We start from the raw sequence: 24,268 nt of genomic DNA, 5'->3' as shown, positions 1-24,268 counted from the left end.
TTTCAGATTTGTTAATAGATCCGTGAAACTATGGGTCAGTGCGCTATCTAGTAAAAAAAAAAAAAATTGGGGCAGCAAATGGACATTTACAATGGATGTGTGAATACAGCCTGAGACTGACAGGTGGCCTATGAAACTCCGGCAGGATATAGTAGGTTGAGGTACATGGCAGACAGACTATCGCTATGCATTTGGATGACACAAATTCACAGACGCCCCACAATCGTGCTGTGTGGGTTTCGATGTGCTGATGAAGGGAAAGCTCAGTCAAACTCCTCATGTCTTCTGCCACCATTGACAGTGGCAAGTGAGGGGTTAAATTGCAGGGATTGGTGAGAACTTGGCAGATGCAGCAGGAGCGCGGATGTATATCACTCAAGCTCCGGCACCTGCAGCTGAACGCTCCGAGACAGAAGATGTATCATGCGATCAGCAGGACGTGTGTATCCGGTAGAGCGCAAAGTGACATATGACAGATATATGGTCTATATAAAATAGCATTAACCCCTTTCTGACCTCGGACGGGATAGTACGTCCGAGGTCAGATCCCCTGCTTTGATGCAGGGCTCCGCGGTGAGCCCGCATCAAAGCCGGGACATGTCAGCTGTTTTAACAGCTGACATGTGCCCGTAATAGGCGCGGGCAGAATCGCGATCTGCCCGCACCTATTAACTAGTTAAATGCCGCTGTCAAACGCAGACAGCGGCATTTAACTACCGCTTCCGGCCGGGCGGCCGGAAATGACGTCATCGCCGACCCCCGTCACATGATCGGGGGTCAGCGATGCGTCAGGATGGTAACCATAGAGGTCCTAGAGACCTCTATGGTTACTGATCACCGGTGGCTGTGAGCGCCACCCTGTGGTCGGCGCTCACAGCACACCTCCGTTTCTGCTACATAGCAGCGATCAGCAGATCGCTGCTATGTAGCAGAGGCGATCGAGTTGTGCCTGCCTCTAGCCTCCCATGGAGGCTATTGAAGCATGGCAAAAGTTAAAAAAAAAAAAAGTTAAAAAAAATGTGAAAAAAATATAAAAGTTTAAATCACCCCCCTTTCGCCCCAATCAAAATAAATCAATAAAAAAAAATCAAATATACACATATTTGGTATCGCCGCGCTCAGAATCGCCCGATCTATCAATTAAAAAAAAGCATTAACCTGATCGCTAAACGGCGTAGCGAGAAAAAAATTCGAAACGCCAGAATTACGGTTTTTAGGTCGCCGCGACATTGCATTAAAATGCAATAACGGGCAATCAAAAGAACGTATCTGCACCAAAATGCTATCATTAAAAATGTCATCTCGGCACGCAAAAAATAAGCCCTCAACCGACCCCAGATCATGAAAAATGGAGACGCTACGGGTATCAGAAAATGGCACAATTTTTTTTTTCTTTTTAAGCAAAGTTTGGAATTTTTTTTCACCACTTAGATAAAAAAATAACCTAGTGATATTAGGTGTCTATGAACTCGTACTGACCTGGAGAATCATAATGGCAGGTCAGTTTTAGCATTTAGTGAACCTAGCAAAAAAGCCAAACAAAAAACAAGTGTGGAACTGCACTTTTTTGCAATTTCACCGCACTTGGAATTTTTTTCCCGTTTTCTAGTACACGACATGCTAAAACCAATGATGTTCAAAAGTACAACTCGTCCCGCAAAAAATAAGCCCTCAGATGGCTAAATTGATGGAAAAATAAAAAAGTTATGGCTCTGGGAAAGAGGGGAACGAAAAACGAACACGGAAAAACGAAAAATCCCAAGGTCATGAAGGGGTTAATATAGTCCAATTTGTGCAATTAGAACAAAATTTTCTATTAAATTATAACTTGAAATGTTATTTTTTTAATAAAATGTGATTGGATTTTTTTTTACATTTGAAATCTGAAGATTGTGATGGTTAAAATCAGAAGAACATAAATTTTGCATTTTTGGCTTCTATACTTAGGGTACCGTCACACTAAAACGATGCTACAGCGATACGACAACGATGTCGATCGCTGCAGCGTCGCTGTTTGGTCGCTGGAGAGCTGTCACACAGACAGCTCTCCAGCGACCAACGATCCCGAAGTTCCCGGTAACCAGGGTAAACATCGGGTTACTAAGCGCAGGGCCGCGCTTAGTAACCCGATGTTTACCCTGGTTACCAGCATAAACGTAAAAAAAAAAAAAAAAAAAAACACTACATACTTACATTCCTGTCGCGTCCCTCAGCGCTGTGCTTCTCTGCACTGACAGTGAGCACCGGACAGCCGGAAAGCAGAGCGGTGACGTCACCGCTGTACTTTACGGCTGGCCGGCGCTCACCAGTCAGTGCGGGAAGCTGAAGGCGAGGGACATGACCAGACACCGGGAATGTAAGTATGTAGTGTTTTTTTTTTTTTTTTTTACATTTACACTGGTAACCAGAGTAAATATCAGGTTAAAGGGACACTGTCACCTGAATTTGGAGGGAACAATCTTCAGCCATGGAGGCGGGGTTTTTGGGTGTTTGATTCACCCTTTCCTTTCCCGCTGGCTGCATGTTGGCTGCAATATCGGATTGAAGTTCATTCTCTGTCCTCCATAGTACACGCCTGCGCAAGGCAAGATTGCACTGTGCAGGTGTGTACTACGGAGGACAGAGAATGAACTTCAATCCAATATTGCAGCCAGCATGCAGCCAGCAGGTAAGGAAAGGGTGAATCAAAAACCCCAAAACCTCGCCTCCATGGCTGAAGATTGTTCCCTCCAAATTCAGGTGACAGTGTCCCTTTAAGCACACAAAATTTCAGCTCACCCTTCTTGAATGATCTCCATGAGTTTTAATCAATCCGAGCACGGAAAGGGCTTCTGCCAAAGCTCTCTGGGAACGGTGAAAGTAGGAAAAGAATCCAGCTCAGGAAAATGTATAAAATCGAAAATTCTTTATTCTAAATAATTTTTAGAACGAGAAGAAACACTGCATGTCAAAATATATCGGCCCTGCGCTTAGTAACCCGATGTTTACCCTGGTTACCAGTGAAGACATCGCTGAATCGGCGTCACACACGCCGATTCAGCGATGTCAGCGGGAGATCCAGTGACGAAATAAAGTTTCAAACTATCTGCTACGACGTACGATTCTCAGCGGGGTCCCTGATCGCAGGAGCGTGTCAGACACAGCGAGATCTTAGGATATCGCTGGAACGTCACGGATCGTGCCGTCCTAGCGATCAAAGTGCCACTGTGTGACGGTACCCTTACAGCCAAAGCAATATTGCACAATCCAGTAACTATCATCTGCTATCAGAGCTGAATTCAAAGAATTTAGAATTAACATTTTTACCTTAAGTATAGTAATGGAAATACTTCTGAGCAGTTAGCTCGTGTAGAAGACAGGTCTCAAGCTGTGAAGAAAAAAAAAACTGGTTTGTAAAAAAAACATCATATGAACAGTTTTACTTAGAGATTATTTTTAACAGCTTTATTTCTAATATACTATAAAACATCACAAACACCAAATGCACACACTCTTACATGTTTTTTGGGAATGTACCCCAACTAATATGGAGCCTTTAATGTCTGCCCCAATGTGGTTTTTGCCTTCCTCTGGATCAATATTTTAGGCTATAGGTTGAACTCAATGGACCTAAAGTGGTATTCCCATCTCTTAGATTCTATCCCGGTATGTAGTAGGCGTAATAATATTAGCAAATACATCCAATTAGGAATTTAGGAAAATTCTTCAGATTTGCTATGTCGCTTACAAAGGCAAGGAATTGCAGCTCAGGTATCCATGGTTACGATCACTAAAAGCTGTAACTAACTGTCACTATGTGAGTAGTTATAACCATGGATACCTAAGCAACAGCAATGCCCTGCACATGGGGTAAGCGACATAGCGATTATGGCCAACTATGTGCTGCACTCCTATTCAACTAATGGTTAGACTTTCCCGCATTTCAATTTTTGTTCATTACAATTTTGAATTTTTATCTTCAGCGTCACCCCCATGTTTTTCATTGAGATGCACTCACTTTTGCAACATGGTCTCAAATTAATTTTTTAGGAAAATTACTTTTTTGGGTATGCAAAATAACAAATGTTGTTTGCAATCAATGGTCCACAGTTGTGGGAGTATTTTGTAGTATGGCGGCATACCATAGAAAATGTTGATTCTGAAAGGAAACAAGGTTTTCTGACAAATCGGTTGGAGTGTATTTATGCTGAAAACGGTGTATGTACCGTATTTTTCGGATTATAAGAGACACCCCAAATTTTCATGGAAAAAAAAAAAAAAAAAAATAGGGGGGGGGAAAAAATGGTGTTTTTTTTTAACCCCTTAAGCCCCGAGGGTGGTTTGCACATTATGGATTGGACCAATTTTTACAATTCTGACCACTGTCCCTATATGAGGTTATAACTCTGGAACGCTTCAACAGATCCCGGTGATTCTGACATTGCTTGCTTTGTACTTCTTGATAGTGGTAAGATTTATTTGATATTACCTGTGTTTATTTGTTCAAAAAAAAAAAAACGTAATTTTGGCGGAAAATTTTGAAAATTTCACAATTTTCCAACTTTTAATTTTTATGCCCTTAAGTCACAGAGATATGTCACACAAAATACTTAAGTAACATTTCCCACATGTCTACTTTGCATCAGCACAATTTTGGAAACAAATTTTTTGTTTTTTTCCGGGAGTTATAGGGTTAAAAGTTGACCAGCAATTTCTCATTTTTACACCATTTTTTTTTTAGGGACCACATTACATTTGAAGTCATTTTGAGGGGTCTACATGATAGAAAATAACCAAGTGTGACACCATTCTAAAAACTGCACCCCTCAAGGTGTTCAAAACCACATTCAAGAAGTTTATTAACCCTTCTGGTGCTTCACAGGAATTTTTGGAAGGTTTTTTTTTTAAAAAAAATGAACATTTTTTTTTTCCACAAAAAATTTACTTCACCTCCAATTTGTTTTATTTTACCAATGGTAACAGGAGAAAATGGACCCCAAAAGTTGTTATACAATTTGTCCTGAGTACCCCGATACCCCATATGTGGGGGTAAACCACTGTTTGGGCGCATGGCAGAGCTCAGAAGGGAAGGAGCGCCATTTGACTTTTCAATGCAAAATTGGCTGGAATTGAGATGGGACGCTATGCTTTGAGAGCCACTGATGTGCCTAAACACTGAAACCCCCCACAAGAGACACCATTTTGGTAAGTAGACCCCCTAAGGATCTTAGCTCCACATATATCTGAGACACCGTTAGATAGGGCACTTCATAATACTATATATAACTAATCCCACACAAATACTGGTGGGAAGAAAGAAGAGATCCCATTATAAAAAACAATGTTTATTAATATAATTTAAAATAGTAATAGAGATATTCACGCAGTGGATCCCCACCTATCCACCATAAGACAACCTCACAATCACTATCACTAGCGTCACGCCCCCGGAAGAAGCAGGAGGTGAAACGCGCGTCGGGGTGAGGGGATGCCATTTACACAAGGTAATACCACTTCTCTTTGCAGCTATGGATACTTTTTGGTCAGTTTAGTTGCTTCAGTGCGGTCAGCTCAGGATTTTCTATCAGGATACTCCATAACAAAGCCACTGTGCTAGTGATTGTGAGGTTGTCTTATGGTGGATAGGTGGGGATCTGGAAGCGGTATTTATATTGTACGTATTCTACCACTGCATGAATATCTCTACTCTAGTATTCTGAAGTGTAATATCTACTGGCATAATCTGAGTGTTTATTGAAAACGGACCACTTGTGTTATTCCTTGTCTTTTGGTGTCCCCTACGGTTATTTTGCTTTTTTATTGTTTACTATTTTAAATTATATTAATAAACATTGGTTTTTATAATGGGATCTCTTCTTTCTTGCCACCAGTATTTGTGTGGGATTAGTTATATATACCCCTAAGGATCTTATCTAGATGTGTTGTGAGAGCTTTGAACCCCCAAGTGTTTCACTACAGTTTATGACGCAGAGCCGTGAAAATAAAAATTATTTTTTTCATTCCACAAAAATTATTTTTTAGCCCCCAGTTTTGTATTTTCCCAAGGGTAACAGGAGAAATTGGTCCCCAAAAGTTGTTGTCCAATTTGTCCTGAGTACGCTGATACCCCATATGTGGGGGTGGGGTGGGGTGGGGTGGGAACCACCATTTGGGCGCATGGCAGAGCTCGGAAGGGAAGGAGCGCCATTTGGAATGCAGACTTAGATGGATTGGTCTGCAGGCATCACATTGCGCTTGCAGAGCCCCTGATATACATAAACAGTATAATCCCCACACAAGTGACCCCATATTGGAAACTAGACCCCCAAGGAACTTATCTAGATGTGTTGTGAGAACTTTGAACCCCCAAGTATTTCACTACAGTTTATAACGCAGAGCCGTGAAAATAAAAAAATATTTTTTCCTACAAAAATGGTTTTTTAGCCCCCCAAATTTTTATTTTCCCAAGGTTAACAAGAGAAATTGGACCCCAGAAGTTGTTGTCCAATTTGTCCTGAGTACGCTGATACCACATATGTTGGGGTAAACCCCTGTTTGGGCGCAAGGGAGAGCTCGGAAGGGAAGGAGCACTGTTTTACTTTTTCAACGCAGAATTGGCTGGAATTGAGATCGGACGCCATGTTGCGTTTGGAGAGCCCCTGATGGACCTAAACAGTGGAAACCCCCAATTCTAACTGAAACCCTAATCCAAACACCCCTAACCCTAATCCCAACCATAACCCTAACCACACCCTAACCCTGACCCACCCCCCTAACCCTAACCGTAAAAGTAATCCAACCCTAATCCTAGCAGGAAAATGGAAATAAATAAATTTTTTTAATTTTTTTTATTTTTCCCTAACTAAGGGGGTGATGAAGGGGGGTTTGATTTACTTTTATAGCGGGTTTTTTAGCGGATTTTTATGACTGGCAGCTGTCACAGACTAAGAGAGCTGTCACACAGACAGCTCTCCAGCGACCAACGGTGCGAAGTCCCCTGGTAACCAGGGTAAACATCGGGTTACTGAGCGCAGGGCCGCGCTTAGTAACCCGATGTTTACCCTGGTTACCAGCGTAAATGTAAAAAAAAAACCAAAACACTACATACGTACATTCCGGTGTCTGTCCCCCGGCGCTGTGCTTCTCTGCACTGACTGTGAGCACCAGCCGGAAAGCACAGCGGTGACGTCACTGCTTTCCGGCCGGCCGGCGCTCACAGTGCAGAGAAGCACAGCGCAGGGGGGACAGACACCGGAATGCAAGTATGTAGTTTGTTTTTTTTACGTTTACGCTGGTAACCAGGGTAAACATCGGGTTACTAAGCGCGGCCCTGCGCTTAGTAACCCGACGTTTACCCTGGTTACCAGTGAACACATCGCTGAATCGGCGTCACACACGCCGATTCAGCGATGTCTGCGGGAGTCCAGCGACGAAATAAAGTTCTGGACTTTCTGCTCCGACCAACGATGGCACAGCAGGATCCTGATCGCTGCTGCCTGTCAAACTCAACGATATCGCTAGCCAGGACGCTGCAACGTCATGGATCGCTAGCGATATCGTTCAGTGTGACGGTACCTTAAGAGACTCTTTTTATTGCAAAAAATATTTTTTTGCGTTACCACATTTTGAGAGCTTTAATTTTTCCATATTTTGGTCCACAGAGTCATGTGAGGTCATGTTTTTTGCGGGACGAGATGACGTTTTTATTGGTAACATTTTCGGGCACGTGACATTTTTTGATCGCTTTTTATTCTGATTTTTGTGAGGCAGTAAGATCAAAAACCAGCTATTCATGAATTTTTCACCACGTTTGGTGAAATGGATAGAGCAGTTTTATTCTTTGGGTCAGTACGATTACAGCGATACCTCATTTATATCATTTTTTTAATGTTTTGGCGCTTTTATACGATAAAAACTTATAGAAAAAATAACTATTTTTGCATCGCTTTATTCTGAGGACTATAACTTTTTTATTGTTCATGTTATAAGTTCAGATCATTGTTCTCACACTTTGCAGAGCACTGTGTAAGATCAGCGATCTGACAGGCAGTGCTGCAGGCTTACCAGCGCCTGCTCTGAGCAGGTGCTTGGTAAGCCACCTCCCTGCAGGACCTGGATGCAGCCCCGCTGCCATTTTGGGTCTAGGGCCTGCAGGGAGAAAAAGGTAGGAGACCCTCGGAGCAATGCGATCACATTGCGTTGCTCCGAGGTTCTCAGGGAAGCCCACAGGGAGCCCCCTCCCTGCACTATGCTTCCCTACACCGCCGAAACACTGCGATCATGTTTGATCACAGTGTGCTGGGGGTTAATGTGCCGGGGGCGGTCCGTGACCGTTCCTGGCACATAGTGCCGGATGTCAGCTGTGATAGTCAGCTGACACCCGGCCTCGCTCCCCAGGCCCCCCCCCCCCTTCCCCCATGAGCGCAGCTGATCACGCTGGACGTACTATCCAGTCACTGGGAATTAAGTCCCAGGTCACCTTGACGGGATAGTACGTCCAATGGGATTAAGGGGTTAATAAAATGGTGGTGCTTCTTATAATCCATGCGTCTTATTGCTTACTGGGGGTTGTGGCTGCGGTGAAGGGAGGTCCCAGAGTCACTGCTGGAGGAGGCAAGAGTGGAGCGTTGCCGAAGGCTGGGATGAGGGGGTGTTCCAATGTGCGGCACGCCGCTGCAGGTGTCCCGATGCTGCAGAGGACTCTGATGACATTTTGTGAAAGGCCAGAGCCCCTGGCAGTCCTTCCATGGTTTTCTGTACGGCGATTGGCTCCGGGAATATGACCGCCGGGAGATCTCCATCTGCACATGCGCAGTCTCCCGGTGGCCATATTCCCCGAGTCCACCGCCGCACAGGAAGCCATAGAAGGACGGCCGGGTGCTCTGGCCTTTAACAAAATGTCGGCAGAGCCTCCAGCAGCACCGGGGACACAGCAAAGCACCGCCACTGGGACACCCGCAGAGGCACACCAATAAGGTATATCCGCATTATAAGACAGACCCATTTTCCCCTAAACTTTGGGGGGACAAAGTGCATCTTACAATCCGAAAAATATGGTACATATTTACTATGAATGAGAGGTACAATTTGAATAGAAGCTGCAAAAGACATGTGTGATTGTGGATAGCATGCAGTGCTCCGGAGTCGTGGGAGAACATCAATCCAAGTAATGTCCATTACCTTTTGTAGTACCAATGTTAAAAAACAAAAAATGCTATTTGAAAAAAGGAGAATTCAGAAAGGGAAACTGCTGATAAATTATTTATACTGGTTAGATGTGGTACAAGTGGTTAGAATAATACATCTAACATAGTAACATAGTAAGGCCGAAAAAAGACATTTGTCCATCCAGTTCAGTCTATATTCCATCATAATAAATCCCCAGATCTACGTCCTTCTACAGAACCTAATAATTGTATGATACAATATTGTTCTGCTCCAGGAAGACATCCAGGCCTCTCTTGAACCCCTTGACTGAGTTCGCCATCACCACCTCCTCAGGCAAGCAATTCCAGATTCTCACTGCCCTAACAGTAAAGAATCCTCTTCTATGTTGGTGGAAAAACCTTCTCTCCTCCAGACGCAAAGAATGCCCCCTTGTGCCCGTCACCTTCCTTGGTATAAACAGATCCTCAGCGAGATATTTGTATTGTCCCCTTATATACTTATACATGGTTATTAGATCGCCCCTCAGTCGTCTTTTTTCTAGACTAAATAATCCTAATTTCGCTAATCTGGGTATTGTAATTCTCCCATCACCTTTATTAATTTTGTTGCCCTCCTTTGTACTCTCTCTAGTTCCATTATATCCTTCCTGAGCATCGGTGCCCAAAACTGGACACAGTACTCCATGTGCGGTCTAACTAGGGATTTGTACAGAGGCAGTATAATGCTCTCATCATGTGTATCCAGACCTCTTTTAATGCACCCCATGATCCTGTTTGCCTTGGCAGCTGCTGCCTGGCACTGGCTGCTCCAGGTAAGTTTATCATTAACTAGGATCCCCAAGTCCTTCTCCCTGTCAGATTTACCCAGTGGTTTCCCGTTCAGTGTGTAATGGTGATATTGATTCCTTCTTCCCATGTGTATAACCTTACATTTATCATTGTTAAACCTCATCTGCCACCTTTCAGCCCAAGTTTCCAACTTATCCAGATCCATCTGTAGCAGAATACTATCTTCTCTTGTATTAACTGCTTTACATAGTTTTATATCATTTATATCATCTTTTATATCATATATATGGTAATTCATCTGGAACGATCAGTACAAAAACTGCATTTTTTATTTACATGAAGGAGGTCAGAAGCAATAGTAAACCAAGAGTTTACCCTGACCTACAGAGTTAGCTGCCATACATTTTCTTCATATAAAATAATGCAGTGTGACTATACCCTCCCTGTGAAGCCAAAATATTCCAATATTTTCCATTGTAGATTTACAGCACCTCAAGGCTAGCCAAGCTCTGAATGGCAGCTGCCGCAGAAAGCATTTTGCACCGCATGACTAAAGTTCAATTCCAGAGAACAGTTTAGACTTTGCTTGGAAGCAGCACAACTGTAATGACTTGTCATAAGACAACACATGATACTGAAACTAGCTGCAGCTTAAAAGATTTTCATGCACATCTAAATGAACAACTATGCTTAAAGAATTCCTCTGACAGTACACACTACGCCTCATGCAGATACAGCCTCCAGGGTCCAGACTAGTGCAGTTTAATGCTAGACCAAAAAAACAGGGGTCTACAAAAGAGGTGGGCAATTCATTTTCTCAAGGGCCACATGAGAGAATCACTTTTCTGGAGAGCCGAACCAATAGACTAAACTTAATTCTATTCATTATTATTTTTTAACCTCTTTCTGCCAGCTGACGGAATAGTACCGTAAGTCAGCTGGCAGTATCCCCTGTTTTGAGGTGGGCTCCGGCAGTGAGGTCCTGAAGACCTCTATGGTTGTTGATGACGGATTGCTATGAGCGTCACCATATGGTCAGTGCTCATAGAAATGCTGTAATTCAGCTACATAAAGGTGATATGTGCATCACCCCTATGTAGCAGAGGCGATTGACTAGTGGATGCTTCTAGCCTCCCATGGAGGCTACTGAAGCATGCCAAAATTTAAAAAAAAAAGTGGTAAAAAATATATATTAAGAAAGTTCAAATCACCCCCCTTTCGCCCCAATCAAAACAAAATTTAAAAAAATACACATTTGGTATTGCCGCATTCAGAATCGCCCGATCATTAAAAAAAAAAAAAAAAAAAAAAAAGGATTAACCTGATGGCTAAACAGCATTGCGAAAAAAAAACAAAACAAAACATCAGTTAGGTTTTTTTTGGTCACCGCGTCATTGCATTAAAATGCAATAATGGGCAATGAAAAGAACGTATCTACACCGAAATGATATCATTAAAAACGTCAGCTCAGCACGCAAAAAATAAGCCCTCACCCGACCCCAGATCACAAAATATGGAGACGCAATGGTCTCGGAAAATTGTGCAAATCTTTTTTTTTAGCAAACCTTGGAAAAAAAATTTACCACTTAGATAAAAGAGAACCTAGACATGTTTGGTGTCTATGAACTTGTAAAGACCTGGAGAATCATAATGGCTGGTCAGTTTTAGCATTTAGTGAACCTTGCAAAAAAGCCAAACAAAAATCAAGTGTGAGATAGCACTTTTTTTTGCAATTTCATTGCACTTGGAATTTTTTTCCCGTTTTCTGTTACACGACCTGGTAAAACCAATGATATCGTTCAAAAGTACAACTTGTCCCGCAAAAAATAAGCCCTAACATGGCCATATTGACAGGAAAAAAAATATATATATATGGCTCTGGAAAGAAGGGGAGCGGAAAACAAACACGAAAAAAGCTCTGGGGGTTAAGGGGTTAATATGCATTTTATCACTTACTTATGAGCAGAATTAAAGTATGTTAACTAGAAATATTTTTTAAAAGATTTTTTTTAACTTTTTGCATGCTTCAACTAGACTAGAAGTTGCACTTGTCCGGTCACCTCTGCTACATACAGGCGATGATCAGATCACCTGTATGTAGCAAAAATGCTCGCTTGCTATGAGCACCGAGCGGCACTCATAGCAATTTGGCTTTAACAGCCATAGAGGACTTCTGGAGACCTCTGGTTGTCATGCCAACCGATCAATGACCCGCAATCATGTGACGTGGTCACCAATGTACAGGATTTCTGCCGCGCTTGCTGGAAGCACGAGTTAAATGCCGCTGTCAAGAGATTTAACGGGTAACAGCAGAGGGTGAATTGCGATTGCACCAGCGGCTGTTGTGGGCACACGTCAGCTGTACAGATCAGCTGTAATGTACCCGGAAAGTTGCGGTGCAGCGCCGGAGCCTGCACCAAATGGGTAGTCCAACATTGGCATACTATTACACCCGATGTCGGAAAGGGGTTAATTACTGTATTTTTATCCAAGTACTTACATACATGCTGTTTAATAATTTGTTCAAAGATCTTTCCTGGTATAGAAGTAGGGCTCACTGGCAAATAATTTCCTGACTCCATGTTTCCTTTTTGAAGATAGGGACAACAATTCCCTTTTCCAATCTTCTGGGACTTCGGTTCTCCAGGATTTTTCAAATATTCTGGATAGTGGCTCTGCTAACTCTTTCAGTACCCTAGGATATCTCTTCAGAGAGGAAGAGGACTAGAACTATAGGGTCAACATTGACTTTTAGGATTCCTACTTCCTATAGATGGCACAAGAGTTCTAGTCCTCTTACTCTCTGGGGAGAATCTGCGTATTTAATGGAACAGCATTGAGGCTTAAAAGTCTCCTCAAGTCGGCATGCTTAATATGTCACTCTCCACAAGGAGAAACGTTATCCCTTAGTATCCTAGGATGTCATTCATCTGGACCAGGGGTTTTAAATTCATTTAAATTAGCTAAGTGTTTCCTCACCATCTCTTGTAGATGGTGTGGTCTCTTATTCCTTCAAATCGTACAGTGAAGATCAGTTGATGTTACATTTGCTTTCTTTGAGAACATAGATGCAAACTAGGAATTAGTTCAGCTTTCTCAACCTAATTTTTGACCACTCTATACCCTTTTCATGCTGTAAAAATCCTAAAGCTTCTTTGATTTTTCTTTTGATTTTGACATTCCTCCCCCCAAAAAAAAATATTTTGTAATGCATTTGTTCTCCCTTGCAAGTCTCATTAAATTACTGGTTTTAGCTCTTCTAAAGCTTGCCATTCATTCGCTGTCTGAGTCCTAGCAGGTCTTTGTCCTCTTGTAATCCAAAATCTGAGGGTAACATGATTGCTGCTTCCTAAATTAATTCCCAGCCACCATTAGGGTACCGTTACACTATACGATTTACCAACGATCACGACCAGCGATACGACCTGGCCGTGATCGTTGGTAAGTCGTTGTGTGGTCGCTGGAGAGCTGTCACACAGACAGCTCTCTCCAGCGACCAGCGATGCCGAGGTCCCCGGGTAACCAGGGTAAACATCGGGTTACTAAGCGAAGGGCCGCGCTTAGTAACCAGATGTTTACCCTGGTTACCAGCGTAAAAAAAAAAAAAACAGTACATACTTACATTCCGGTGTCCGTCAGGTCCCTTGCCGTCTGCTTCCCGCACTGACTGCCAGCCGTAAAGTGAAAGCAGAGCACAGCGGTCACCGCTGTGCTCTGCTTTCACTTTACGGCCGGCGCTCAGTCAGTGCGGGAAGCAGACGGCAAGGGACCTGACGGACACCGGAATGTAAGTATGTACTGTTTGGTTTTTTTTACATTTACGATGGTAACCAGGATAAACATCGGGTTACTAAGCGCGGCCCTGCGCTTAGTAACCCGATGTTTACCCTGGTTACAAGCGAACGCATCGCTGGATCGGTGTCACACACACCGATCCAGCGATGACAGCGGGAGATCCAGCGACGAAAAAAAGTTCCAAACGATCTGCTACGACGTACGATTCTCAGCAGGGTCCCTGATCGCTGCTGCGTGTCAGACACAGCGATAGCGTATGGATATCGCTGGAACGTCACGGATTGTACCGTCGTAGCGACAAAAGTGCCACTGTGAGACGGTACCCTTACTTCCTCAACCATTTCCTCCTGCTGGTAAGAATTAGGTCCAAGATTGCAGATCCTCTTGTTCTCCCTTCTACCCGTTGAAAGATGAAAGTTATCAGCAAGAGACAATAAGAATTTTATAAGGCAGCACACTGCAGCGCTAAAACATGCAAACTTAAAAACACGAACTTTGAACTGCATTACTGCACTAGAAATATGAAAAATGAGAGCTTTTAGCGCATAAAAATGGCCAATTTTATGTGTACCTGGTAGCCTGGCGACTCTAGGTTCAGCACCTGTTCACACAGTCTATGTTTGGATGTGCCGGTCAGATTTTTTAAATGTATTCTCTAGCCTTCTGATCGTGCACTCCGCCTCCTAGCCTACAGGTGTTTTAATTACAGCAGGTCCAGTACCCCTCCACAGAGAGAGAGAATTTTAGTCTAAGAAGAGGTTTCACATGTACCCATTCAGATGGAGACGTTTATTCTCAGCGAGGTAAGGCAAGCGTAGGACCTGGTATAAGAGAGATGCCGTAAAGTGGCTACCAGGTACACATTTATGCACTAAAAGCTCTCATTTTTCATATTTCTAGTGCAGTAATGCAGTTCAAATTTCGTGTTTTCAAGTTTGCATGTTTTAGCGCTGCAGTGTGCTGCCTTATTTACTTAACTATATACGAGTTGGCGACTCTAGGTTCAGCACCTGTTCACACTGAGTCTATGTTTGGATGTGCAGGTCAGGTTTTTGAAAAATAAGAATTTTATAGACCCCTTTGCCTGAGAGAGATTCCCAACAAATACTTGGATAGTTAAAAAAACTCCCATGATCAGTATGCCATACTTTTTTGGAGAACAGAGACATGTGATAAAAAAAAAGTTCATCCACAACTTCAGTATGTCTGGGTGGCCTATAGTAAACACCTACAATAGTGTCCTTTCTGATCTTCTTTCTCCTTGTATTCTAAAGGTACCGTCACACTCAGCAACTTTCCAACGATCACGACCAGCGATACGACCTGGCCGTGATCGTTGGAAAGTCCTTGTGTGGTCGCTGGAGAGCTGTCACACAGACAGCTCTCCTGCGACCAATGATGCCGAAGTCCCCGGGTAACAAGGGTAAACATCGGGTTACTAAGCGCAGGGCCGCGCTTAGTAACCCAATGTTTACCCTGGTTACCATTGTAAATGTAAAAAAAAAAAAAAACACTACATACTTACATTCCGGTGTCTGTCACGTCCCTCGCCTTCAGCTTCCTGCACTGACTGAGCGCCGGCCGGCCGTAAGGCAGAGCACAGCGGTGACGTCACCGCTGTGCTTTACGGCCAGCGCTCACAGTCAGTGCGGGAAGCTGACGGCGAGGGACGTGACCAGACACCGGAATGTAAATATGTAGTGTTTTTTTTTTAACATTTACAATGGTAACCAGGGTAAACATCGGGTTACTAAGCACGGCCCTGCGCATAGTAACCCGATGTTTACCCTGGTTACCAGTGAACACATCGCTGGATCGGCGTCACACACGCCGATTCAGCGATGTCAGCGGGTGATCCAGCGACGAAATAAAGTTCTGGACTTTCAGCTCCGACCAGCGATGTCACAGCAGGATCCAGATCGCTGCTGCGTGTCAAACACAACGAGATCGCTATCCAGGACGCTGCAACGTCACGGATCGCTATCGTTATCGTTGTAATGTTGTTCAGTGTGAAGGTACCTTTACTCAAAGAGTTTCTGGAGAGCTACCATTCTCTGAAGCTCAGATCTCTGCGGAGATATACGATTTCCTAACATACAATGCAACACATCCGCTCATCTTGCTAACCCTGTTTCTACGTTTGGACGTACCCTTAAAGCCAGTTAGCATTTTGTAGAAATTCAGAAGGTAGGGTTTCAAATTCAACAGAAGAAAACATTCTGCAGAAAAATAATCTATTTTTTTCCACTGACAAGGGGTTTCATTGTGCAGCTGGGAATTGTCTGTATGTGGGATATCATTTAGCATGAATAAGCAAGAATAGTTTCACAATGATAATACACAATGATTTACATTTCGATTACACAGATATCCCCAACAAATGGATTCCATCAATAGCAGCTGCAAAGCATCAACACAAACATGTTTCATTCAGAGCCAAGCAGCTGGGGTTTAAGAAACATTCAAGATGTAAGATGTAATCATAAAAAATATAATACACATGCATAATATATGTTTCCATTGAGGTATTTACAGTGTATTTACACAAGTCTCAAAAATATACTTTGCATTCATGCACTGAGAAGGAAATCAAAGCAAATAATTGTAACCATATTTTTCACATACCATACTTAAAGGGAACCCATCACCATGAAAATGCAGCCCAATCTGTAGGCGCCATGCACATTGATATGACGTTTTGCGAGAAAACACTACATATAACTTGTGTTTCTGGGATTTATTATCCAGTGGGCTCGAAAACGAGAAAAAAAATTCCAAGTGTGGTGATGAAATTGCAAAAAAATGCAATTCCACAACCGTTTTTTGGATTTAGTTTTTACCATGTTCACCAAACGCTAAAATTGACCTGTAATTAAGGGTTCCCCCTTTAAGGATATTACGAGTTTGCAGACACCAAATATGTATCGGTTATTTTTTATTTAAATGGTGAAAAAAAAAATCCTAAAATAAAAATTGTGTTACTTTCCAAGACCCGAAGCGTCTCCATTTTTTCTGATCAGGGGCTGGTTGAGTACTTTTTGCATGCCGAGCTAATGTTTTTAAATGATACCATTTTGGTGTGGATACAGTTTTGATCACCCGCTATTGCATTTTAATGCAATGTTGTGGTGACCAAAAAAAAAAAAACGTAATTCTGGTGGTTTGACTTTTTTTGCTAAGCCGTTTACTGCTCAGAGTAATTCTTTTTACAGCTTGATAGATTGGGCGAGTCTGAACACTACGATACCAAATGTGTATTTTTAATTTTTTTGTAATAGTCTCCATGGGAGACTAGAAGCTGCAGGTGTCTGATCGCCTGTGTGTAGTAGAAATGCTCACTTTCTCTGAGCGCCGACTGCTGGGTGGCGCTCATAGCAATGCCGCAATGACAACCACAGGGGTCTCCATGTCAAGTGAACCAATGATTTTTACCTCTATATTTTTAATTCTTTTGAGATTTTGTTATTTGGTAATAGTGTGTCAGAGAATGCAAAATGTGAAGGGAAAAAAATTCTAGATTTTTTTTTTTTTTAAATTTTTTACTGATTTTCAAAGTTCAGAAAAAGGGCGAATTTCAGTGTTGCCTGCATTTCTCCTCATAACTAGAAAAAAGATAGACAAACAAAATAAACTCCAGTGTACCCAGAACTGTACAGGCTTTGACCAGATATGTCACAAGAGTATCTTTGTTAATATTTTACCCATGCGAATGCAAAAGTTTAAAACGCATTTCTGAAAAAAAGTTTAATTTAGAAATTTCAAAAACTGCACATGTACCTGCTATGCTCCTAGCCACATCTGTACCAAAATTCAAGTTGGGATTATGATGGGATCATATTTAAAAAAAATTAAACTATACAGTGTCAATTCAAAAATCTGGAATTCAGATCTGTTCAACCTGTGGTCTAGAAGTGTGGGGTCTATATTTACCAAATAATCCATGATTTTTAGATATTACTGTATTTTGTATTATGTTACAGCTTAGAAGCAGGAGAGGACAGAGGATAAAGCTTTGTTAGGGCGCAACCTGAGAATGAACAGGGGTAGACACTGAATGCAGAGCAAATGACCGGCCAGCAGCTCTGTCAGTCATGTTGAGTATCTGCCCACCGCCGAGTCAGGAAGTAAGACAGAGCTTTCATGTCCTGACATGTTCACTCTTGAACAAACAATAGTCTCTACACAGGCATCAAGTTATTACACTTGGGGCTATTTAGTTTGGAAAAACGAAGACTAAGGGTACCGTCACACTATACGATTTACCTACGATCACGACCAGCGATATGACCTGGCCGTGATCGTAGGTAAATCGTAGTGTGGTCGCTGGGGAGCTGTCACACAGACAGCACTCCAGCAACCAAGATGCCGAGGTCCCTGGGTAACCAGGGTAAACATCGGGTAACTAAGCGCAGGACCGCGCTTAGTTACCCGATGTTTACCCTGGTTACAAGCGTTAAACTAAAAAAAAACAAACAGCACATACTTACATTCTGGTGTCCGTCAGGTCCCTTGCAGTCTCTGCTTCCCGCACTGTGACTGCCGGCCGTAAAGTGAAAGTGAAAGCACAGCCGCTGTGCTCTGCTTTCACTTTACGGCCGGCAGTCACAGTGCTGGAAGCAGACTGCAAGGGACCTGACGGACACCAGAATGTAAGTATGTGCTGTTTGTTTTTTTTTAGTTTAACGCTTGTAACCAGGGTAAACATCGGGTAACTAAGCGCGGCCCTGCGCTTAGTTACCTGATGTTTACCCTGGTTACAAGCGAACGCATCGCTGGATCGCATCGCTAGATCGCTAGATCGGTGTCACACACACCGATCTAGCGATGACAGCGGGAGATCCAGCGATGAAAGAAAGTTCTAAACGATCTGCTACGACGTACGATTCTCAGCAGGATCCCTGATCGCGGCTGCGTGTCAGACACAGCGATATCGTAACGATATCGCTGGAACGTCACGAATCGTACCGTCGTAGCGATCGAAATGTTATAGTGTGACGGTACCCTAAGGCCGGCTTCACACTCAGCGTATGAAAATACGGTCCGTATATTACGGCCGTAATACGCTGAAATGTCCCGAAAATAGTGGTCCGTAGCTCCTCCGTAGGCAGGGTGTGTCAGCGTTTTTTGCGCATGGCATCCTCCGTATGTAATCCGTATGGCATCCGTATTGCGTGGTTTTCTCGCAGGCTTGCAAAACCAACATACCGCTATAGAAATGATCCATGTGTCCCAAAAAGAAAAAAAAATATATATATATACTGATATATATATATATATATATATATATATATATATATATAATGTCATTAGACACATATATGTATATATATTATTATTTATTCCAGCGCTATACAGCTTGAAAGCCGGTAATTCAATTACCGGCTTTTTCTTTCTCCTTCCTAAAACCCGACATGATTTGAGACATGGTTTACATACAGTAAACCATGTCTTCTCTCCATTTTTTTTGCAGATTCCACACTACTGTCAGTAGTGTGTATCTGCAAAATTTGGCCGTTCTAGCTCTTAAAATAAAGGGTTAAATGGCGGAAAAAATTGGCGTGGGCTCCCGCGCAATTTTCTCCGCCAGAGTAGTAAAGCCAGTGACTGAGGGCAGATATTAATAGCCTGGAGAGGGTCCATGGTTATTGGGCCCCCCCCCCCCCCCCCCCCCCCCCGGCTAAAAATATCTGCCCCCAGCCACCCCAGAAAAGGCACATCTGGAAGATGCGCCTATTCTGGCACTTGGCCACTCTCTTCCCATTCCCGTGTAGCGGTGGGATATGGGGTAATGAAGGGTTAATGCCACCTTGCTATTGTAAGGTGACATTAAGCCTAATTAATAATGGAGAGGCGTCAATTATGACACCTATCCATTATTAATCCAATTGTAGTAAAGGGTTAAATAAAACACAAACACATTATTTAAAATATTTTAATGAAATAAAAACAATGGTTGTTGCAGTATTTTATTCTACGCCCAATCCAGTCACTGAAGACCCTCGTTCTGTGAAAGAAAAAACATAATAAACCAACAATATACTTACCCTCCGCAGATCTGTAACGTCCAACGATGTAAATCCTTCTGAAGGGGTTAAAACATTTTGCAGCAAGGAGCTTTGCTAATGCAGGCTGCTCCTCGCTGCAAAACCCCGGAGAATGAGTCTAAATATAGATCAATGAGCTATATTTAGCTTCATTTGCGGTGAGGCGCCCCCTGCTGGATGTTCATAGATCGTGGGAACTTTCCTAGAAAGCCTGGGAGCTTTACTACTCTGGCGGAGAAAATTGCGCGGGAGCCCACGCCAATTTTTTCCGCCATTTAACCCTTTATTTTAAGAGCTAGAACGGCCAAATTTTGCAGATACACTCTACTGACATTAGTAGTGTGGAATCTGCAAAAAAAATGGAGAGAAGACATGGTTTACTGTATGTAAACCATGTCTCAAATCATGTCGGGTTTTAGGAAGGAGAAAGAAAAAGCCGGTAATTGAATTACCGGCTTTCAAGCTGTATAGCGCTGGAATAAATATTAATATATATACATATATGTGTCTCACTGACATATATATATATATACCTATTCTATGTGTACACATTTATTCTACCTATTCTACTGTAAGCTGTCAGTGTGATTTTACTGTACACCGCACTGAATTGCTGGCTTTTCTCTCTAACACCGCTGCGTATTTCTCGCAAGTCACACTGCTTGTCCGTGTGTAATCCGTATTTTTCACGCTTCCATAGACTTTCATTGGCGTATTTCTTGCGCAGTACGGTGACAAACGCAGCATGCTGCGATTTTGTACGGCCGTAGAAAGCCGTATAATACTGATCAGTAAAATACGGCAGATAGGAGCAGGGGCATAGAGAATAATTGTGCCGTATTTTTTGCGAGTTTTACGGACGTAGTTTCTGCGCTCTTACGTCCGTAAAACTCGCAAGTGTGAAGCCGGCCTAAGGGGTGATCTTATTTTAATGTATAAATATATGAGGGGACAGCACAAAGACCTTCCTGATGATCTTTTTAATCATAGACCTGAGACAGGGACAAGGGGGCATCCTCTACGTCTGGAGGAAAAAAGGTTTAAGCATAAGAACAGACGCGGATTCTTTACTGTAAGAGCAGTGAGACTATGGAACGCTCTGCCGTATGATGTTGTAATGAGTGATTCATTACTTAAATTTAAAGTGGGGACTGGATACCTTTCTGGAAAAGTATAATGTTACAGGGTATATATACTAGATTCCTTGACAGGGCGTTGATCCAGGGAACTAGTCTGATTGCCGTATGTGGAGTCGGGAAGGAATTTTTTTCCCCAATGTGGTGCTTACTCTTTGCCACATGGTTTTTTTTGCCTTCCTCTGGATCAACATGTTAGGGCACGTTAGGTTAGGCTATGGGTTGAACTAGATGGACATATAGTCTTCCTTCAACCTTAATAACTATGTAACTATCAAGGGAGTCTGTGTGCTACAATATTGGTGAGTGTGTTTAAAGTTTGAGTAAACTTATATTAATAGTTTAATGCTTTTCTTATTAACCCCTTTACCCCCAAGGGTGGTTTGCACGTTAATGACCGGGCCAATTTTTACAATTCTGACCACTGTCCCTTTATGAGGTTATAACACAGGAACGCTTCAACGGATCCTGGTAATTCTGACATTTTCTCGTGACATATTGTACTTCATGATAGTGGTAAAATTTCTTTGATATTATCTGTGTTTATTTGTGAAAAAACGGAGATTTGGCAAAAATTTTGAAAATTTCGCAATTTTCCAAATTTTAATTTTTATGCAATTAAATCACAGAGATATGTCACACAAAATACTTAATAAGTAACATTTCCCACATGTCTAGTTTGCATCAGCACAATTTTGGAACCAAAATTTTTTTTTGTTAGGGAGTTATAAGGGTTAAAGTTGACCAGCAATTTCTCATTTTTACAACACAATTTTTTTTTTAGGGACCACATCTCATTTGAAGTCATTTTGAGTGGTATATATGAGACAAAATACCCAAGTGTGACACCATTCTAAAAACTGCACCCCTCAAGGTGCTCAAACCCACATTCAAGAAGTTTATTAACCCTTCAGGTGTTTCACAGGAATTTTTGGAATGTTTAAATAAAAATGAACATTTAACTTTTTTTTCACAAAAAAACTTACTTCACCTCCAATTTGTTTTGTTTTACCAAGGGTAACAGGAGAAAATGGACCCCAAAAGGTGTTGTACAATTTGTCCTGAGTACGCTGATACCCCATATGTGGGGGTAAACCACTGTTTGGGCGCATGGCAGAGCTCGGAAGCGAAGGACCGCAATTTGACTTTTCAATACAAAATTGACAGGAATTGAGATGGGACGCCATGTTGCGTTTAGAGACCCACTGATGTGCCTAAACATTGAAACCCCCCACAAGTGACACCATCTTGGAAAGTAGGCCCCCTAAGGAACTCATCTAGATGTGTTATGAGAGCTTTGAACCCCCAAGTGTTGCACTACAGTTTATAACGCAGAGCCGTGAAAATAAAAATTATTTTTTTTCCCCCCACAAAAATTATTTTTTAGCCCCCAGTTTTGTATTTTCCCAAGGGTAACAGGAGAAATTGGACCCCAAAGGTTGTCGTCCAATGTGTCCTGAGTACGCTGATACCCCAAACCGTTCCACGTTTGGTAAAATGGATAAAGCAGTTTTATTTTTCCGTAGTCAGTACGATTACAGCGATACCTCATTTATATCAGTTGTAGTGTAAGATCGCTGATCTGACACTTTGCTATGCACGGTGTCAGATCAGCGATCGGACGTGCACTCCTGCAGACTTACCAGCGCTTGCTCTTAACAGGCACTTGGTAAGCCACCTCCCTCCCTGCAGGACCCAGATGCAGCCCCGCGGCCATTTTGAATCCGGGCCTGCTGCAGGGAGGAGGTAACAGACCCTCGCAGTAACGCGATCACATCGCGTTGCTCCGGGGGTCTCAGGGAAGCCCGCAGGTAGCCCCCTCCCTGCGTGATGCTTCCCTATACCGTCGGAACACTGCGATCATGTTTGATCGCAGTGTGCCGGGGGTTAATGTGCCGGGGGCGGTCTGTGACCGTTCCTGGCACATAGTGCTTGATGTCAGCTGCGATAGTAAGCTGACACCCGGCCGCGCTCCCCCCGTGAGCGCGGCCAATGGCTATGACGTACTATCCCGTCAGTGGTCATATGGGCCCACCTCACCTCGACGGGATAGTACGTCTAATGTCAGAAAGGGATTAAGGGCTAATACACACACAGCGCTATTCTGAGTGATCATCGTTCAGAAAAATGCCCTCCATTGAGGTTAAACACATGCAGTGTTTTTTTGAAACACAGAGTAAATCACTGCTTGCACTACTATTTGATCTGAAATAAACGCATTTATCACTATTTATATAAAAAGCTGCCATCATTTTCACTAGCGATTAAAAAGACTAATGCAGATATAGTGAAAACTCGGTTCAAAAATGTGTCAAAACCGCAGCGTTTATCCGCAGACAGAAAAAGCTGTGTGTGCATTAGCCCTAATACTCACTTTATAGTAACACAGTTATATCTCAGGTGTACTGTAAATCTTTATTTTTATTACCCATCTTCCTTACATAATATTAACTGTATTCTTCTCCCACAGCAATGGCTGCTACTTCTCAAAGAACAGCATTTTATAATATACTAGATGGCAGCCCGAGTCTAAAGAATCGGGAGTCTAGAATCCATATATACTTTATTTATTCAAATGTAAGAATAATAAATTAATAAATAATAGTAAGAAAGAACAAAAATAATAGGCAGTATATGGAGAAAACACCAAACAAAAGTTAAAAATTGGTGTGAAAATGTCACTGAACCACTTCACAACTAAATATATATAGTTTTGGTAAATGGTATTATCATTTTTTTGACGAAATTCGGCAGGAGCTTGAAGAGCAACGTCACTGGGCCCGCCTCCACGCAGTAGAAACTTGCTGTGAGGTAAAAATTCAAAAATCACACCAAAATGGCGGGTGGAGTGTGTCACAGTACGGCACGTTTCTGATTGGTCGCTCGCAGCAGGCGGCAACCAATCAGACACTGGACACTGTTGACGTCACTTATCTCCGGACATTAGCTCCGGACATTAGCTCCGGACAAAGCCACGGAAGTTGGCACAAATTGCAGGAAGTAGTATTCTAGGCAATTATATATTAGATGCTGTTGCAATCCTTTTGATAAAACTGGGCACATAACAAGAAAAAAATCTTAGGCCGGTACAAGATTGGATGTTTCATATAAATCCATCAATCAATGCAGGCATGAAAATTTATGACAGTTGTAGAAAGCAACTTGCAAAAGAGAAAAATACTCTGCAGGCAGAAAATTTTGAAGAACCTGTAACTTCCAACACAGAGAATTTTATAAATCCTGAATTGACAGTAGAGTATTTGAATAAATCACTTTCTAACATTGAAGAATCACCCATTGCAAAAAAAGGAATCCATTATCCAGGTTATTGCCAAAAAAAAAAAAAAAAAAAAATAGA

General features: G+C 42.4%; 1 protein-coding gene across 4 annotated transcripts in view; it reads right to left on the bottom strand.

Moving 5' to 3' along the window:
* Positions 1-24,268, bottom strand: part of THRAP3 (thyroid hormone receptor associated protein 3) — a 103,256-nt gene that overhangs the window by 63,644 nt on the left and 15,344 nt on the right. For all 4 annotated transcript variants that reach the window (XM_069756872.1, XM_069756868.1, XM_069756873.1 and 1 more), the window contains exon 2: positions 3,307-3,367. The gene's annotated coding sequence lies outside the window, so the exon portion shown is untranslated. The remainder of the gene's footprint in view (positions 1-3,306; positions 3,368-24,268) is intronic.

The sequence above is a fragment of the Ranitomeya imitator genome, chromosome 3 (genome assembly GCF_032444005.1).
Source record: "Ranitomeya imitator isolate aRanImi1 chromosome 3, aRanImi1.pri, whole genome shotgun sequence".
In the NCBI taxonomy this organism is placed as follows: domain Eukaryota; kingdom Metazoa; phylum Chordata; class Amphibia; order Anura; family Dendrobatidae; genus Ranitomeya; species Ranitomeya imitator.
This window is presented reverse-complemented; position numbering and strand designations above follow the sequence as displayed.